Source organism: Pristis pectinata, chromosome 3 (genome assembly GCF_009764475.1).
Source record: "Pristis pectinata isolate sPriPec2 chromosome 3, sPriPec2.1.pri, whole genome shotgun sequence".
Lineage (NCBI taxonomy): Eukaryota > Metazoa > Chordata > Chondrichthyes > Rhinopristiformes > Pristidae > Pristis > Pristis pectinata.
In genome coordinates, this window is record NC_067407.1 from 56,019,843 (window position 1) to 56,039,679 (window position 19,837).

General features: G+C 37.2%; 1 protein-coding gene across 1 annotated transcript in view; it reads left to right on the forward strand.

The window, feature by feature from the left end:
• Positions 1–19,837, forward strand: part of LOC127567864 (dynamin-3-like) — a 162,294-nt gene that overhangs the window by 103,808 nt on the left and 38,649 nt on the right. The gene's annotated exons all lie outside the window — the stretch shown is intronic.

Below are 19,837 nucleotides of genomic sequence, written 5' to 3' on the forward strand. Positions count from 1 at the left end.
TGACGTGGAGTGCAGTTGTTGATTTGTGGAAATTGCATGTTTATTTTCAAACAGTTACATTTCCGCTTAAGCTTCATTCTAAAAAAAGACAGATTTTTATGTTTTGAACACTTTTCTATTCCATACACATTATTGAAAATACCATTTGTTGCAGTTAACAAATGTGATTATTAAATAAATAACTTTTTAAGGCAACTAATTAAAAAAAATAGTGTATCTGCTCTCAAGATTTGAATCCTTCCCAAGTAAATGACTAAACTGAAAAAAACAAGTTTATTCTTTTTACAAGAGTGGAGCTAATTAATTGTCATAGTCAGGTAATTCAATTCTTAGATGTTAGTGCTTTGAAGTTTAAAAGAGGTTTATTTAGAGAAGAAAAATCCAAATCATCTCAAAAAATACGAAAATAAATTGGTGAGAAGTTGTCCTGATACAGAAACATCATCTAATTTATTTCTTTGAAAAATCGCCAATGCACAATTTCCTGACTGTTGCCACTTTACGTGGAGGCGTGAGGCTTGGGTGGTCCATAACTGCGACGTAGCTAGTATAAACAATTTAGTAGGCAGTAAGGACAACAAGATTAAGAATAAGCAGTAAAATCTGAAACATGAGAATTATCTTGTAAATGGAATGATTTTACTTAATAAGTGTTTTATTTCCCCCATTTTACTCCAACTTAACAGATTCAGCTACTTCTGCAGTTAAATCGAAGCTGTAAATTAAGCGTGATTGTTATTTCAATTCTCCACATAGCAGACAGAAAACTTTGACTGTTAAAGAAACATGGCGGAACTTAATTGACAAATTACACTTCTCTGTATGCTGTAGTCCAAAATATGTTCCTTTTGTTCCACATTTTATGATCAAAGATGTTTTAATCAGAAAAAAAATTATGTATCTTTTTTTTAACATTGGCACTTTGACTTCCCTGCAAACTACTGAAATAATCTCTCACTTGGTCCTAAGACTGTTACGTGTTTTGTAGTGATCGTTTCATGCAAAGTGTTTGTCCTTATTCAAAAATATTAATAGGTAAATATGCCGCAAAGTTGGATGTAATGTATTTCCCATATTTAGGATATCGGCTATTGCTAGCAGATAATCTCTTAAATATTCAGTAACTCAGAAGTACAAGGGAGCATAATTTTAGAATAAATATAATTTGTTTTTGAAAAGTTGTTGCAACATTTAGAATTTCCTAAGTTAGTAAAGTAAAATATAATTTATGTGTTTGCAGTGATAATTTGAACATCTTCCACACTAAAATTGTGGAAGCTAATACTTTTTCTCATCAAATAAGAGACCAAGATGGTCAGAGGATATGATGCAGCATAACTGTGAATGGACGATTGTAAAATTAGCAACACATATTTAGCCTCACAGAAAATAAGCTTTCAACATACAGTAGTCCCTTGAGGATGCTGATAAGACCTTTTATTTTGCATTTCTTAAGCATTCCTTTTTCCTGAAACATATGCCAAGCAGCTGCAGTTGTATCTGAAATGAGTTTGGATGTCATATAAACTGAAGTTGCTTAAAAAGGGCTACTATTTCAGGCAAATATTAAGTTGCTTAATTGCAAAAATGTCAACTTAAACTGATATTGATGTGCTAGGATTTAGAAATTTTCATTCTAACTATACATTTCAAGTCTGTGATATTTGATTTTGAATTTTTCATATTTTTGAAAAGTTGATAGCTCTTCCTTCCCTTAGCCGCTAACCAAAATGAAGCAAAGTAAATCAGAATCTTTTTCTTTTGTTATTAATTTTAGTCATGCAATGCAAAGGTTTTTTTAACCAGCAATGAGACTATAGAGCAGTCTTTTTAATGCTCTTCCTCTACCATGACTTGATGAATATGATTTGTTCTTTTGATAATGTAGGTGGAATTTTACCAACTAAAAATATTAGCACACTGCATTAAAATCCAGACATTTAAACACAAAAATTGAAATTTTACTCAAATTCTCAATTCAACATCCTAATGTTGTACTACTCACCTTAAAATAATCTGTAATCGGTTGAGCCCCTCAGAAAGCTGCTTCACAAAAGCTGCATATTTATTATAGCAGTATGTAGAAAATTTTGCAGTGAATTTCTCGTTTACGTAAAATTTTGTCATTGACTGCAGTAAAGCAAAATAAATTTTCATCTTTTATAATTAGCTGCAATAATAATACAAAATCAAACATTGAATTAGATCATTGCACTGACACAGCTGTATTTTTGATCATGAGGTAAGTGCTCACAAATGGTACAATAAACTTCTTTCAATTCACGGAGGACCTTTGTGTTATTTACAGTAGAATACCTAGTGTTGAATACCTTCCTTTCAAATGGTACATATCTCCATTTATGATGGTGGGATCAGGTCAGTGAAGTTCGGCAGGTCATAGACCAGGTGTTGTCCAACTTTAGGCCTAGGCATGTCTCCAGCTTCTAAACTATGCGGTGAGAGCCTCCTGTAGGAAGAGTTCCTCATCATTGCTGTTTTTTTTTCAAAAAAATAAAAGGTGAAGGAAAGAAAGATACTTGCTCTTACTGTAGCACTGTTCATCTGTCTTCCTTGAAAAGTGTGGAAAGAAACTTATTGTTGCTTTCCCATACCCAGTCTAACCAATGTGCAGACTACTGTACAACAATATTGTCCTGAACAGGTAGTCTGAACACTGGGGCGACGGAGCAGGACCTTTTGACTTTTTCTTGTCTTCTGCCATCAAAGAAATTATACATGCACACCAAGTTCACCATCCACTGTTGTCTGCGTACACTGAAGTCTCTAAAAGAACTGTGATTTCCAGCCTTGACGTGGCACATTTGCAGGAGACAGGGATCTGGCAATGAATTTAGGACAAGAAAAAAAAGGGGTGGGCTGGGCCTAGCAATCCATATATGGGATGATGTCACCCCAGGGAGATTGGGTATGCACTGTGCCGCTGGAGAGACCGCTAGAATTGCCTGCTCTCAGACATGGGTCTGTATATAAAATGGTACCAGATGTTTTAGTGTAATGCTAAACAGTCATTTCATCTTTCAGCCAGCTTTCTGAGCAAGGCAGGAAGTGGGCCCCTTGTATGGAAAAGCTGTAAAATCAAGATGAACCATTTTAGCTCAGTAGTTTGAACAGTTAACTAAAATATTTCTAACTGACAGGAATACTGTTCTACGTCTGTGTTAGTAAATACATAAGGCATTATGTAAAGAACATTTGTTTTTAATTTGTAGCAGTTTTATCTCAGTTCCTGTTCGGTACAGAAAAGGGTATAGGCTCCTCTCAAATGCTGGAACTGTCAGTACTAAGAATCATGCCCTAGACTTGAACAGTAATTATACCTACTTCCTGAAAGTGAAGCTCATGAAAAGTCTGGAGAAATGTTCTTTGTCATGGCCTACACATGAGTAATTAGTTCCACATGTGGCCTTCCTATTTCCTGTTAGCTATTTTGGCTGGCTGGCTAGCTGGCTGAATTGTTAGCTGATCTCTAAAGAACCAAGATCTTTCAAACAACATGTGTCTTCTCCAGAATTTTTGTATAATTTGTATGCATAAATGCACCAAGTACAAAAGCATGATAATAGGCTGTGTTAAATTTATTTAGATAGCATGACTTTGAAGCATCTTAACGTTACAATGCAGTTGAACACTGTTTAGACTAGGGTGAATATAAAGTTGTGGAGTAAGCCTGTGTATATTTCCCAGCTGCTTCAAGTAAGACATTCTTGCACTATGGGTTCTGTCTGCCAAAGTCAGCACTGGATTTTTAATGATATGCTTCAGTAACAAAATACACTATGTGAAGAGAGAGTGAAAACACTGCTTTAAATCAAAACCTAATGTATACATAGAACCATATCTTGCAACCAATATATGTGAATTTGTTCAGTTTGAAATTTTCTTCAACAGTGAAGCGCTTTCAGCTAGTCGTTAGCTCCAGTGTGTAGAACTAGAAATTAGTTGCATAGAACAGATGTTGAAATGAAATGAAGTCGCACATTACACATTCTCAGTGAGCTTTGGTCTTGAATTTAATACATTTACACATTTGCACATGCAAATTGTTGAATGTTTAACATTTCGTCACAAAAGAGCAAGCTTAATATGGTTCTGATTTGCCATTTAGAAATATAATTAAGATATATTGGGTACAAGAAACTGTTGTACTATGTTAGAGTACAGTGCATGCTTGTTCATTTCTATTGCTGAATTTACCACCTTGCTGATTTAAGTTCAATGGGCATAGTTTTAATATGGAGCAATCTAATCCCACTATAATTTGATTCACTTCAAAGAGAGCAGTACTTTTGGTTTCTTTTATTCTGGATTTAGTGAAGGTGCACCTTGGTGTAGGTACAAAGAAAACAAAGACTTGCATTTTCTACAAGATATTTCACCTTTTCAGGATGTCCCAAAACATTTACAGCCAGTGAAGTACATTTCAGGTGTACTTATTGTGGTGATATAGAAATTGGCAGCCAATTTGCACACAGCAAGCTCCGATCAACAATAAACAATTTGAAATAACCCACTAATCTGCTTTCTAACCACGTTTTCTTGAGTCTTAGTTAATGCTTGATGCAAACACAAGTGTCTTTGCATGTGTTTGTATTTGTATTACATACAATTGAATGTAATTGGATTACATTTGAATTCAATATTGAGTGCTTAAAGTGAAAGAAGTGCTTATTGCTGGCCAACAGACGTAAGAATATCAACTTATGCAGGAAAATTATTTATACTGTTGTCAAAAGTAAAAGATGTCATTTTCAAACTTTAGCTGCCTCACCTGCAAATTCTTCCCTTGTATTTAATGTATCTTATTGTTAACTAGCTCAGTTCCACTCTGCCTCTGAAATTCATTCCATCAAAACCTGGGATGGATTTGTCTATAGGTCCCCGAAATGAAATAGGATGAATTTCTAGTCACTCATGTTTGTATCAAACATTAACAGGCCAAGTATTACACAGACAAATGAAAACAACATAGCACCTTCTCTATAATGTAGATCAGCCTCAAATCTAGGAAGAATATTTTCTGATGTGTCAGTATAATTCTTCCATTTCCTTGACTTACCATCCCTGTAACTCCCTTGATTATTTCAGTTACAATACCCTATTTGTACAAGTAGGTTTTGACAGCTCATTGTCACATCTGCCAATTTTGCATTCCTGTGAATACCTACCAATCTGAGATTGATACCTGTAATGTATTGACACAAAGCATGATTTTGTTCGTTAGTGCTAAGTTTATGTGCTATGCTAGAAATTTATAGTCCCACACTAAAATCTTGAGGCATCTTTGCAGCCAACATAAAAGGAAAGTTTCAAGTTAGCTTCCAGAAATCAAAAAGGATGTTGTTTGTGCCCCATTTTGCCATAGGAAAGGATTGTTGTATATACATACTGTAATCTAAGATGTATCATTTTACCATTTCTTTAAAAGTTTCTACTAAAATCAGTTATTGTACCAATAGCATGCGTTGATTTTTTTCTGCTATTTATGCCAACTTTCTGTAATATTAGGACAAATCAGGAGAAATTTGTCAAGGTAGCATGCATAAGTTTAATGAAAATGAAATGTTGGCTAAGACAGTACAGCCATTGATTGAACCTTAAAACCTTTATGATCTGCGTAATTCAGTATCTCATGCCATTACTCAGTGGAGTCATTTCTTAATTGGAAAAGAATACTACACAGCTTCTTAACTTTGTTCTTAGCTTGCTTGAAATGTATCTGTCTGTGTACTGATCCTTGGCTGATATCCATTCATTATGTTAACACTGATGCTCTGGGACGCTCAGCGTTGATAAGGATATATGAAAATTGATTTGTCTTATATAGTTACTATGGAATGGGATTTCCATTTTGGGTGTAATCAGCAATCTGGGTGGAAATTGTATTGAAGTTTGCATTAGTTTTCAAAAGTAACCATTTAAAAAAAATTTTCTCAAATGAATATAGACATTGCTGAACTTAAAATCTGCCATGAAGCAGTATAATTGGGTAACATTTTCAAATGTAACTTCTTTGGCATTAAAAATATTTAAGTGTCAGCTTGGTACAGCTTTATTAACACAGTTCATAAATTAGCATATCTAAATAACTTAAAAGAATATACTCAAACTATTTACCAGTTGTATTGACATTAAAAACAAAAGTCAGTTTCTCAAAAATTAAAACAAGGATTTAAACTTTTTTATTTTTAATTTTTAAGTGGGACTATTGATGTCTTCTGACAAAACAAACCCTCAATTTTAACATCCCGTTTGAAAGCCAGAAAACAGACAATTAATGGAAACTCTCAATGGCAAAAATTTGAGTAAGGCATGACTAGATTTGTGGCCAAGGACTGAATTCAGTACAGTTTTCAGCACACAAGGCTTGCACTATGAATAATTTGTGCTTGAAAATTACTGATCTTTTTGGGTACTATAATAGCAAGTCAGTGTAGCATTTTGGAAACTCCAGGATTGCCTCTTAAATAAGCATACTTTTTTAATCATTGAAAGTGCATTGTCACTAAATAGCAACAATTTAGATGCAAAAATAATGTAAGTAATATATAATAAACTGGTTGCATCCTATAAATATAGCTGACCTTGTTCTTAATCAGATGCTTCTTTACTTTTAGGATGTAGGTAGATTTGACTGGAAGTTGGAGATATTTCACCATAGCAAAATACCAAGAGCAATCATTCAATTTAACATGCTAGTCTGTGTTTTGTTTATATTGGTTGATTGCCCAAGATCCATTTTAGAATTTCATAGCTGCTACTAACACACCAGGTTATTTTTAAAGCACTTTTTTTGCTGATAGATTCTTAACCCATTGTTTAGTAGCTGAAATTATAAACAGCTTTAACATTTGAAACACTTGTTGAGATTGAATAGTGTTGACCCATTCAACAGCCATTTAATTTTCAAAGTTAGCTCTTGACTTTCTTCTGGAGTAAACTTGAACTACTGTCAAAAAGAATTATATCAAATTCAATTTAATCTTGAATCTGACTTGATTAGAGTAAACATAAAAGTATCAAAATATGGTAAAATAAATTGATTATATTTAATAAAGAAAGCTTAGGAATTATTTTCTTCATGTTGACGTATCAAATCCTAAAATCTTGCAAAAGCTCAAAGTAAGTCTTTTATTCTCCTGAAGCAGAACGTTATCATGTTAAAATAAAGAGAGACTTCTTTCAATGACTAGGAAGCCAACAATTGGAGGACACAAAGGTGATTGGTAAAGAATCAGGGAAAAACTTTGTTATCACAGAGTGATTAAGACTTGGCCAATAGTATGATGGGTATAGATTTAAAAAAGGAATTGGGTGAATGCATGGAGTATAATAAATTCAGAAGAGATTGGGAAAGGAATGGAGAAGGGGGATTGACCAGACTTCCGTGAGTTTTGCAGAACTTAGGAGCCACATGGCCGACTCCTTTGTGAAACTAACCTCTAATTATATACTGTAATATGTAATGTCATACCATCAAATCTATCTAGGTATTAAAGCTCATATATAGTGAAGGAAGTTTAATTAACATAGCAACGTAATCAATGAAAACTACATCTATGTGCTTCTTAAAGTAAAAATAATGCTGAGTTCTAAGAGTGGTACTTAACTGCACATAGGAAGGGAGAGATCATAGGTATCTGTTTTAAAGATGAAGAGAGAAGGTGGAGGGCTTTGTGGAAGGTTCCATGAGTGCTGACTGTTCTATGAATAATGGGATGAACTAAAGGCTAAATGGTCACGAAGTTAAATTCAGAAGGAGTGCAAGGCTGGAGAGTGCTGCAAAGGTAGGTGTGTGGAGGGATTTTAACTTAATGGTTGCAGGACAGAAAACCAGTAGAGACTTTTTAGTTTGGGGAGGATGTGCAAGTAGGACCTTGTGCAGAACAGAACAACGCACCTAAATTTTGCATGAGTTGGCGTTTATGGATAGAAGATCAGAAGGATGAGAGAATGGAGAACTCCGGTCCAGAGGAAGTAGGGATTTGGAGGTGAATTGTAGTGGTATGTTGGGTGGTGATCCAGAGGTAGAAGTAAACAGTCCTGTTCATGAAATTCAAAAAGTATATCGTGGAATTTTAAGGGTTCGTGTGGCCTTATTCAGTACAAGCAGGTTGCTGGACAGGGTCAGTATGGTGGGATAAGTACAGTATTTCCATCCTGCTCAGCTTTCATTTGGACTTAAGATGTTTGAAGGTGATTGTGCAGGGACAGGATGAGTTACCTGCAATGACAGACACTCTGAATGACATTTGTGATTTTGGCCAGGATGATTTCAGTTTTATGAGCAGGATGAGAAACTGATTTGTTTGGAGTTTTGGGAGAGAGGGGTACAGGAGTAGAAGTGGCCTGTACGTTGAAGAGGAAATTATTATTAGTTATGAGCCGGTGAAAGAGGGTAGGTAGGTGAAGGATGAATCCTTGAGGCTGGGGTCATTTTTTGAAGGGGACAAGATAGTGTCAGAGCAACAAATGGAGGCTCTCATTGCATTATAATCATCAGACTCAAGAGACAGAGAGGGGGAGTCCCCCAGGTTGAACTAAATGAGTGAGTTTGTGTGGGCTCTCTCTGGGTGAGAGTTTTCTTTCCAGGATTTTATGATACTCGTGTGTTTGGGGGGAAGGCAGGGAAGTATGTGATAAAGGAAATGAGGAGTTGATGAGAAATAGGCCTGTTGGTGATTGAGATCTTGGGGGAGTTATAACAGATAAAGATGCCTATTGGCTGTAAATTGTAGCTGCTTTTGAGAATGTAGATGAAGCTTATTTGTTCTGATCAGAGTATGGAACTTCCATTCCCACCATTCAGTAACAGAATTGCTTTGGGTTTAGAGGAAGGAAGGAAAACGGAATTTGTTATTTACTTCACCACGTCCAAGAAAATTGTAAGAAGAGTGCCATATGGCATTGTTTCATATTAGGGAAGTGTGTGCCGGTCATTAGATTGATATCATTAACAAATTTAATATTAGATTTTTATCTGAAAGAAGGAACAATATATGCTTGTGCCTGACCTTCTGGATAAACAAAAAAAAAACCTGAGGAATTTACAAGTCTGTAATCCAATTTTAGTATTGAATTTGTATCATAATGTCTTTTGAAGGGATAATTTACAATGCATCTGTGTGAGTAATTTTTCAGTTCAGGTCATATGCATTAATCAAGTATAATCGGGAAATTGTGAAGTGAGTGCTTGCATTCAGTATAGAGGGTGGATAGCTGATGATGTGGATTCAGCATGGTGCAGTATCTTGAGGATGAATGATGAATACAGGGATTGAAAAAGTAAGAGAAGAGATGGAAGTCGTGGATGTGGTTGCTGGCTTCTGATGGTGGTGTTCCATTCATCAAGAAGAGTGAAGCAGGTTAGTTTGGAGGGGATAGGGATAAACACTCCTAATCACCTTGACAGCGCTGGATTCCCTGAAGTCTATGTTGGCAGACACCACTGGAAACACAAGAGACTGCAGATGCTGGCATCTGGAGCAATACATGAAATGCTGGAGGAAGTCAGCAGGTCAGGCAACATCTATGGAGGGAAATGGACAGTCAACATTCCAGGTTGAGACCCTTCACCTGTCCAGATGCAGGGTCTCAACCCACAACATTGACTGTCCATTTCCCTCCATAGTTGCTGCCTGACCTGCTGACTTCCTCCAGTGTTCGTGCATTGTACCACTGTCACCTGAATCAGAAAATTTGGGATTCAAGCCCTACAAATAAAATCGAGTGTTAACACTCCAGCACCATCCAAGTTCAGTCCGTTAGATGAGACATCAAACCAAAGCCAAATCTATTTTCTCAAGTGCACAGAAAAGCTTGCATGGCTGTAATTTGAAAAACAGCATTGAAGTTTCAGCAGTGTTAGCAAAGGGATGCATAGAGGCCCATGTCTGTATGTATCCCGCTACTAACGTCACTCAAACATCAACTTCACATTGCAGTTTGTAGGAATGCACACTGCAGCAGTAGTTGTACTTCAAAAAGTACCCAGTGGGTGTCAAGCACTGTGGGATATCTGAGACTATTTAAAAACAATAGAAATCCAAGACTCTTTTCCTTTTTAAAAGAGGAATTGTGAGCAAGGTAAGATTTGAAATACTTTTGGATCTCACCTGAACCAAACTTCTTGTTTTTGAAATTATAATTCCCCATCCTAATTTTGTTTTGATGACCTTTCATCAAAACTGGAAGGTATTACAAATGAGCAGCTCTTGAGTCAATACAGAACCAGAGAAAAGTGGAGCAGGAAAAGAGCAAAAGAAATATTCTGGAAGCAGTAGTGATTGCATATCAAAAGAGGTAGTTAATGAAACCAATTAAAGAAAGGGAGGAACTGTGGAAACAGAATCAGAGTTAATATTTCACGTTGATGACCTTTGATCAGACCTTCTTGATGAATGGTCCTCAATCAGAAACATTAACTCTATTTCTTTCACCACAAGTGCTGTGTGATGTACTTTTACTGGCATTTTCTGGTTTTATTTCGGATTTTCAATGCCCACAGTACTCTGCATTTGAAAGAAGTGGAGGAATTGCGAGGGCACCAGTCAGTGGTGTGTTTGGGGAGGGCATAATTAATGGGGATGGGGGAAAGCACCAATAAATAGAAAATAGGCCAGGGCTCCAGAGAAACCAGAAATGCAGTGACTGCAGTGAAAAGAGAAGGGCCACATTAAAGGGTGAATTTGGGGATGGCACCCTAAATGGAGGAAATTGGAGGGTACTCTGGCAAAATTGAAGTACACACCACTAAATGGAGAAAATATGGGAGAAAACACAAAATGGGCCATGTTCTCCAGAAACAGGACAATATGACCCAAAAGAGGTCTTCTAAATGATAAAGAAAGTTAACGATTTAGTTATAGAAATGATTGCAATTCTGAGGTAATTCAATCACTCCTGAATCCTGAAGCATTACCCAGAGTGGTTAAAATGTGGAACATGTTGCCAGAAGGAGTAGTTGAGGCGAATATAATAGATGCCTTATTTGGAAATGTAGGTGAGTATGTATTTGAGAATTTAATAAAGTTTATAGCAAGATTAATTAAAATAGGAGGAGGCTAGTGTGAAATGTTAAGATAGGCATAGACCAACTGGGCTGAGTAGCCTTTTTCTGTGTTACAGAATTCTCTGTCATATAGCAAAGTTGAAACATCTCACATGTGTAAGCTATAAGCTATTGGATTCAGTTAAGATCCTCCTGATGTAAACTGAATGCAATATATGAACATTGCATAACATTCAGATCCTTCCAATCATTGCTCTCTGTCAAATTGAGGAAAAGCTATGCTTCTGAAATTTCCCATCTTACTTTACAAACAGGTGCTTCTAATTTTCTAATGGTACAGCGCATTGCAGCTGTCAGTCATCATTACATCATAAGTACCCTAGTAAATTCCATTGATGGCACCACAAGCTAATCAATGTCATCTAAGTGGTACAGAAACAAGGCAATTTATTTACTTTCAATACAAGGCTTTATTGGAAAACAGTGCATTTTTAATGCAATATAATTCAGATGCTGATGTCAAAATCTAAATTGTTTAACCATAAGTGAACATCCAAAGGCATATTCCTTCTGTGTAATTATGCACAATTTTTTTCTCATGTTGCAGAGAAATTTCTATGATCCGCATCTTCAAAAGCAGGCCTGCCAACTTGGAATTATGCACTTCTGCATCTTTTTTATTTTTGCAAATGTTTTGCTTGTAAAAAAAAATTCATATTGGCTGTGCCAAGGCAAACCTTTGAAGCCCACGTTGCTAGTTTGCTCAGTATCTCTTGCAAAATATTCAAACCAAGGTTAGCTGAAGCATGTGGCTTAATAAAAGAGTGCCACATTTTGGATTTTTGTTAAAGGTTATGAAAGAATGAACTTAAAATGCCTGATTCCAATTACATCTTGTGATGCATTTGAAAGAAAACAGTTTGGGTGTGGCCTCAAAGTCAAGTTTATTGCCCTCAATGTAATTAGACAGAAAAGAACTATGGAAAAAAAACTGTTTCCCATTGATTTACTCATTCCATATTTAACTAAAATATAAGTTTATGTTTGCATCTAGCTCTCACTGTTTTCCTATTATGTCAATACTCCACGCATTATAATTTTACTCTTAGTCAGTTGTACTAAATAGGTCCTAGAGTATTGCATGCCCATGGTTTATCTGGTCTGGAATTTGGTTCCACTGATTTCTGTTCGTCACTAGTTACAAAAAAGAAATTGTACTCCCCTACTGTTTTGGGAGTTTGTTCCCTTTAATACAGGGCTGCAAGCATCTTCTGACCTTGTTCAGCCACCAAGGATCTATCAATAGGATTGTTCACCTGCCAAAGCACAGCTTGCAGGCTATAAAAGTGTGAACAAGTTACGTGTGTTCACCATGATGGATTCTTGAAGGTGAAATTCTGGAAAGACATCCAATTGGTCAACACATGTTGGCACAGTGGATTAAACAACTTTATGTCAATAATGATTAAGCATAAATAATTAGATTTCCTAGCTTTACTGCAAGTATGTTCATACTGAGAAACATTCTTTGCACCCCATTCTAACTTGGAAATATGTCTGTATTCCTTTGTGACTGGAATAAAATCCTGGAACTCCCTTTACAGTGATTCAGGAGGTGCCTTACCATCTCATCAAAGGTGTTATCAATAAGACATAGGAGCAGAATTAGGCCATTCGGCCCTTCGAGTCTGATCCACCATTCAATCATGGCTGATTTATTTTTCCCTCTCAACCCTATTCTCCTGCCTTCTCCCTGTAACCTTTGACACCCTTACTAATCAAGAACCTATCAGCCCCAGCTTTAAATATACCCAATGACTTGGCCTCCAGAGCCATCTGTGGCAATGAATTCCACAGATTCACCACCCTCTGGCTAAGGAAATTCCTCTTCATCTCTGTTCTAAAGGGACATCCTTCTAATTTGAGGCTGTGCCCTCTGGTCCTCGACTCTCCCACTACTGGAAACATCCTCTCCATTTCCACTCTATCCAGGCCTTTCAATATTCGGTAGGTTTCAGTGAGATTCCCCCCACCTCATCCTTCTAAACTCCAGAGGCATTAAATGCTCCTTGTACATTAACCCTTTAATTCCTGGGATCATTCTTGTAAATGAGCATTAACACTGGCCTTTACAGCAATGGCCTCATCCCCCATTCAAATAAAGAAAATGTATTAATTTGACTCTCATGGCTCAGTTTACCTGCTGGAGGAGACTTCCTTTGCCAGCAAAGATTAAGAAGACATTTCCTTGTATAGACGTCTACATGAAAGTGTAGTATCTTTGACAGTCAACCTGACATTTCCCTGATGAGAGGTCATTTATCTGAAATGCCAACTGTGTCTGCATGGAGGCTGCGGACATGCTAATTGTTTCCAGCATCTACCCTGCTTCTTTGAGGTTTCCAGTGGAGCCAACATATGCCAGATTTCCAGTTTCAAGCTCAGTTGACCTGAAAATAATTGTGTGACAGTGGTGTTGGGGAACCAGTTGCAAAACCCTGAAACACAGATTTCAGACTGGTTCTGATGAATTCAGTGCCAAGTAAAGTTTTATTGGATTTGCTAGCCAGTTTGACAGTCTGATTGCCAGGGGTAAAAGCAGCTTGGTAGCAGAGCAGAGGTGATTCTTAACAGAAGCAGTGTGGCAATCAACCATTGCGATGATGGGGTTGGTGAGGTGATAGTGGAATTTGATTTCTGTGTTGGGTCAGGGACGAGCACTTCATGGGCTCACAAATCATTAAAGCACTGTCAAGGCATTATCTTCTGGAACTGTACCTTCTTCAGCTGCAAAGTTTCTTAAGACCCTTTAATCCTGGCCTGCAAACACTTCAGCCAGAAGTTAATTGAAATTGGAGGTGCATAGGCTCTTTAAAAATGTTATTGATGTACTAGAATACTGAGAGCAGGATTGTTTACTTACCTATACCAAGTTTAATGAAACAAAATTACAAAGCTCTGTGTGTTCAGTAAGTGACTTAGTTAGAGCAGATCATCCTCCTTTGTAAATGGTGAAAGCTCACTTCTCACAGACCCTACCAATAAAGGTGCGGCAGGTGTGATCTCCGCATTCAGTGCGAACCATGCAGCACTGAATATATACAGGGTGAAAACCATCTGAATGATAGCTTCCCAATTTCTGAATTTTTTGGAGATTATCTGACTAGACATTAGAGCCCAAACATCTCCTCCAAGAAAAAACACCATATAATCAATCAACAAATTGCAAAAAGTCAGATTGTTTCTGTATGAAATAACAATTTCTTACCTAAATCTAAGCATGTACACTTTGTTTGAGTTAGTTTCTAAAGCATAACATCCTATGGCATATGCCATGGTAATTTGGTTGCCCAAACTGTTTTCCACTTGTCTGAACCTCTCTGTGTGGCCCCTCTTTATGATCATTGCACTTGAGTTCATGCAATTTGTCCAAATAAATAGCGTTGTCTTTTGCCTAGAAAATGGATTGCATCCTTATTTGGTACACTAAAAGGGGTTTAGTCCTAATGCCCAGTTGGAGGACTTCCAAAAAATGCAGAGGTTTGGTAAATATCATTTCAGGCCACTGGACAGTTTTTATCCTGAATGCTGTGTTAAATTGCAATCTGCGTGGTTTCTGATGACTGCAGGGATTACAGCTGCTGCTTCTTTGCTACTGAGGTCCATGGGAATTGAGGCAGAGACTTTGGGGAGAGTCTTCATGGCAGCTAGAGCAGCTGCAGTGATAACTGTAATGGAGATGAGAGAAAAGATGGGGCATGGATGGTCACATGGACCCCATCCTCCCCCCTTCCACCACCACCTCATCTCACGCAGATCAAGTCCTGCGCCTCAAGTGGTCCCGAGTCACTATATGGCACAGGCTCATCACTGTGCAATTAATGCATATAGTTCTGCTGTGCCTAGCTGCAGTAACTACTATAAGACCCAACAACGCTGTAAGATATACAGTGCATTAAAAACTCAGGCAGGCAGGTGCAGTTCACACACATTGATGTTTCAGTGGGCACTCTTTAATTCACATCTGATTAATGTGGCAGGGTTTGGTGTATTTTACTGTGAACGAAAGTAACGATCGTGGGTTATGCATTATAGCTCCAGTTTTTGCCTGCAGTTGGAGAAGAGCCTTGCAAGTGCTGAGAGCATACACAAATGAGTTAGGATAAGGGTAAGATGCAGTAAAGGTGAATCACACCCAGAAGCACCTGATTGAATTTACTGATGGACAGCGATTTCCATTGGAAATCAAGTTAAAATGTGCAAATAGCTTCTATGCATATACAGAAATCTGTATCTCTACAACATGTTTTAAAGGATTGTATTATTTAACTACTATGAAAGTGCAGAAGTTTTGAAATATAATTTTTTTCTCTTTCTCTCCTGCATCACAATGTTCTTTAGATGAAGAAGTAGGAATGTAACTTTGAGGCAGATTTTTGCCAGTTATCACAGACCGCTTGTGCAGGAATTATGTATGAGACTTAAAATTTGAATGACTTCCAAAATAAAAACAAATAACACTGCAAGAATTCAGCAGGTCAGGCAGCCTCCACAGAAGGAGAACCAGTCAATGATTCAAGTCAATGACCCTTCAACATAATTATAGCATGTGAAATACTTTTGTTTTCTCTTCCATTCTCTGACTAACAAAGTGGGGATATAACCTTGAGACAGATTTTTGCCATCTTCCTCACAGAACATACATGCATTGTGGCATTGACTTTATTTCTTTACCCAATGATGTTGTCAGATCCGCTGAGTCCTTACAGTGTTTTCTGTTTTTGTTTTGAATCTGTAGAATATTTTGTTCAAATTCCTATTCATACCTTTTTCTGCCTTCATGGCAGTGTCAGGATTTTGATCTCACACCTTGCACAATATGTTGTGAAAACTTTGATGAGAGAGGGAGTTACATGCAAAGAACAGAAGCTATACCATAGCATAGTTCAATTAAAAACAATCAGATCAGTCAGAATTGATTTGAACTTTCACCATTTGGGGAATTGGGACTTTGTATGCTTCTCCAAAGCAGCTTTCTTTGAATCCCTCATGATCTAATACAGTCAACTCCTACACATTGTGGAGAACAAAACTAAGCACTGTCATTACCATCAGCTCAGCAGCAATAATGGAGCTGAATGAATTAGCTCCATTGTTGTCATTTCTGAACTTTGCTGGAGGCTTTAGTCATCTCTCTCCTCTTTTATGACAAGTTAAGCTTAGCATTGTCTATTTTCGGTCTTCCATGACTTGTTATTTCACTCATTCCTGGGTTATGGGTGTGATACTCTGCCAATTCACGATGTTGGAAAGGTAAATGAGTGGCTCCTTAAAGTGCTGCTGTCCTCTTAAGGAAGCACTGTGGTAGTAAGGAGTTAAGGTAAGAAACTGCAGAATTTTGAAATGGTAACAATTTAGGAAGGGTAATGTATAAAGGAAGAAAGAAATGCTTGTATTCAAGTGCTGCCTTTCGCATCCATTTTAGTATATCGCGAAATGACTTAAAAGCCAGTGAAGTATTTCTGAAGTGTTGTCACTGTTGCGAGGTAGGAAACACTGGAGCCAATTTTCACACAACATAAACAGCAATGAGATAATGACCAAATAATCTATATTTCAGTAATGCTGAGTGAGAGACAAATATTAGTGGTTGGAGTAATCTAGGTGCATAACTGCAGTATATTTGTAGAAGGTGCACCCTACAGCCACACTGTACTGGTAGTGGAGGGAATGAGTGTTTAGGATGAAGTGTCATCAAGTGAGTTGTTTTGTCCTGGATTGTCGAGCTTGTTAGATTGCACTCATCCAGGCAAACGGAGAATCGTCCATTGCACGCCTGACCTGTGTCTTCTTGATGATAGAAAAATCTTTGGGCAGTCAGAAATTGAGTCATTTGCCACAAGATATTTGGCCTCTGATCTGTTCTTGCAGCCACAGTATTGATTTGACCAATGCAGTTAAGTTTTTAGTCAGTGGACTGCAATGAAAGTTAAGCTGGCAGTACAGTGTTTAATGAAGTAAAGATTCTTTCCTGTATTTGGAGCTGTATGCATAGTGATAAGTAGAGGGCATTTGTCAGTGTCTTTGGATCTGTTACAACCCTGACTTGTGCTCTGCATATAGTACACCACTTTTGCAAAGTAAAGTAAATCACTGGCTTACACAAATTCCAATGTATTTCTAGAGCCATAATGAATAAGTACTTGGTTTCACATAATTTTCTGATCACTGGTGATCCAGGTTATTGCTGCTGGAGCAATGGATGACTATAATATTGTTGAATATAAAGGGGAAATTGTAATTTCATTTGATTGTGTGACCACTGCCAAAAATATTCCTTGTGGTCAGCACCATGCATCTGGGAACTTCATACCAAGAATTCAGTCTGACATAGCTGCTGCCCTGGATAAAGGCTATTCCTCATATCCTTGTTTAGGCTCATGATCATGCTGGGGAGTGAAATTACAGCTTCAGCTGTGAAGCTAATAGAGCTTAGTAAAGGGGGCCATTTAATGCAATTGAATTTCTTGGCCATGATCTGGTCACTGTCACATTAATGCCTTAATATTAATACCTTAATATTCCAGTTTTCTACCATGTTTCCTATATTAGTATTGACCAAAAAATTGGATTTCACCTGCCCTGCAAGAAACGGTAAAAATAGGCTAAAATCTGGTGTGAAATGGCAATACAGCATGAGTGATTTCCACTTGGGTACAACTCCCGATATTTTACTATGCAGCAACTAAAGAAGTGCACTTATATTCTCAAAGAAATGAATTCATCGACTTTGATTTCAGCGAGGGACAGGGTGAAATCATGATACTCATGAAATTGGACCTGGTTATTCTGTGCATGAACCACCTTGCATGCCAGACTTTTTTTCAGCATCAGATGCACACCTAATGACATTGTTATTCCCACAGTGCATTTTCCACTTATACCAATATAAATTCGAGCTGAAATTTCCATACTACTTGGAACAGTCTCAGTTGGACTCAGAGCACATTGTGCTAGTTTATTGCTTTTATTTTGCTATTGGAAGGGATACTGTGCTGACATTGGGAGACCTTACTGGGCAGGATCAGAACTCACTGCAGGCTGCTCATACATCTTCCAAAGTCCACAGAGTGTGCTTAAATTAACAAGGATGTAGTTGTTGGATGTTCTTTAACACTTAGTGGCTGAGATATTCATGGATGCCTCCACAGTGACACTACTGGTAACACTCCAAGGCATACTTATGGTAATGACTGGCCACTCAAGGTGATTCAGGACATCTGGGTAGGAAGATAAAACATACCCATCTGTAAAGAACCTACTTGCAAAAGATCTTCGGGGAAAACACATCCTACTGCATTTTCTGATGAGCAATGCATTCACAGGCTCAGGTTTCCCAAGGCTGTACTTCAATGTCAAATGTAAGAATGAGAAAACGTAAAGAAAGTGGGATTGCCTGATAACAGGAATTTTAATGAGTTAGTTTTGCTTCAGATAAAATCAAACTTTATCTGCTTTGTATTGTTATTCATAAAATAGAAATCCGTACATGTGTATGTTGATACAATGGAAACTTTGGCCATTTCAAAAACCAGTGATGAAAACCCAGTTACCTACCAACCTCCACCGTACCAGAACGGTTTATGTTACAGTTCAGTGCATCTTAACAAAGAATCGTTACATTAGGATTAAAAATAAAGTCTTATATGTCTTAACATGTAAAAGAAATAAAATGGTGAAGCACTGAATTATCTGTGGCAGTTTTATAAAAGGACAAGTTAATAGATTAAAATGGCATTTGAAACAGTTGAATATTACTTTAATGACAAATACCTGAATTAGGACTGAAAAGGCTGTAAATAATCATGTAACTTTATGTTTTCATAATTACACAGCATCATAAAAACATTTTGTGAAGATCTTGAATTTGAAGATCTGTACATGTATCTGTTGCAGGGTTTGTGATTTTGATTTGTAAATCTGTCAGCACAGAATTAAACTACACGCATTTGAATCTTTTTCATTTTTATATTTTATAATTTAGAGACTCAAAGAAAATAAAATTGGTCAGTTAATATTGTTCTTTCCTGCTCTTGGATTGTTATATGATGTGGCATGTCGGATGATTGCAAACGAAGAATATTCTCTCATCTTTTACATCTTAACACTTTCAAAGTGTTGACCTCTCATCCATCATAAGTAAAATTCCAATCACAATGATAACTAATCAATTGCATGGGCATGTCCAACCTCGGAAACTGGAGGTTTTCCACAGGGTGTGTATGCAAGGATGTTGCCTTGCTGTTATTCAGTGAACTCGGACCTATCTGTGACTTTGCTTTGCCCCTTGCCTCTTAATACCTTTGTTAACAAAAATCTATCAATCTCAGATTTGAAGTTAATAATCCCAGTGTCAACAACTGTATGTGGAAAAAGAGTTCCAAACTTGAACCCACCTTTTGCAAGTGGAATTTTTTTTTCACTTTATTCCCGAAAGGCCATTAACATTTAAGTTTTATCCTCTACTTTCTAGACGGTGGAAATAGCCACTATCATCTGTATTAGTTCTGATAAATATCTTGAAAACCTCAAGCAAGCCATCCCTTAAGCTTCTAAATTTGATTAGGACACATCCCCAATTTGAGTCAGTCTTCCTCACAATTTAATCTTTGGAGTACCTTTTCTGGTAAATCTAGACTGCAGTTCTTCCAAGGCTAAATATCCTTTCTAAAGTGTGGGTCCAGAACTGTTTGCAGTGCTCCAGACATAGACAAGCCAGGGCTTTGTGTAGCTGTTCCATGACTTCAT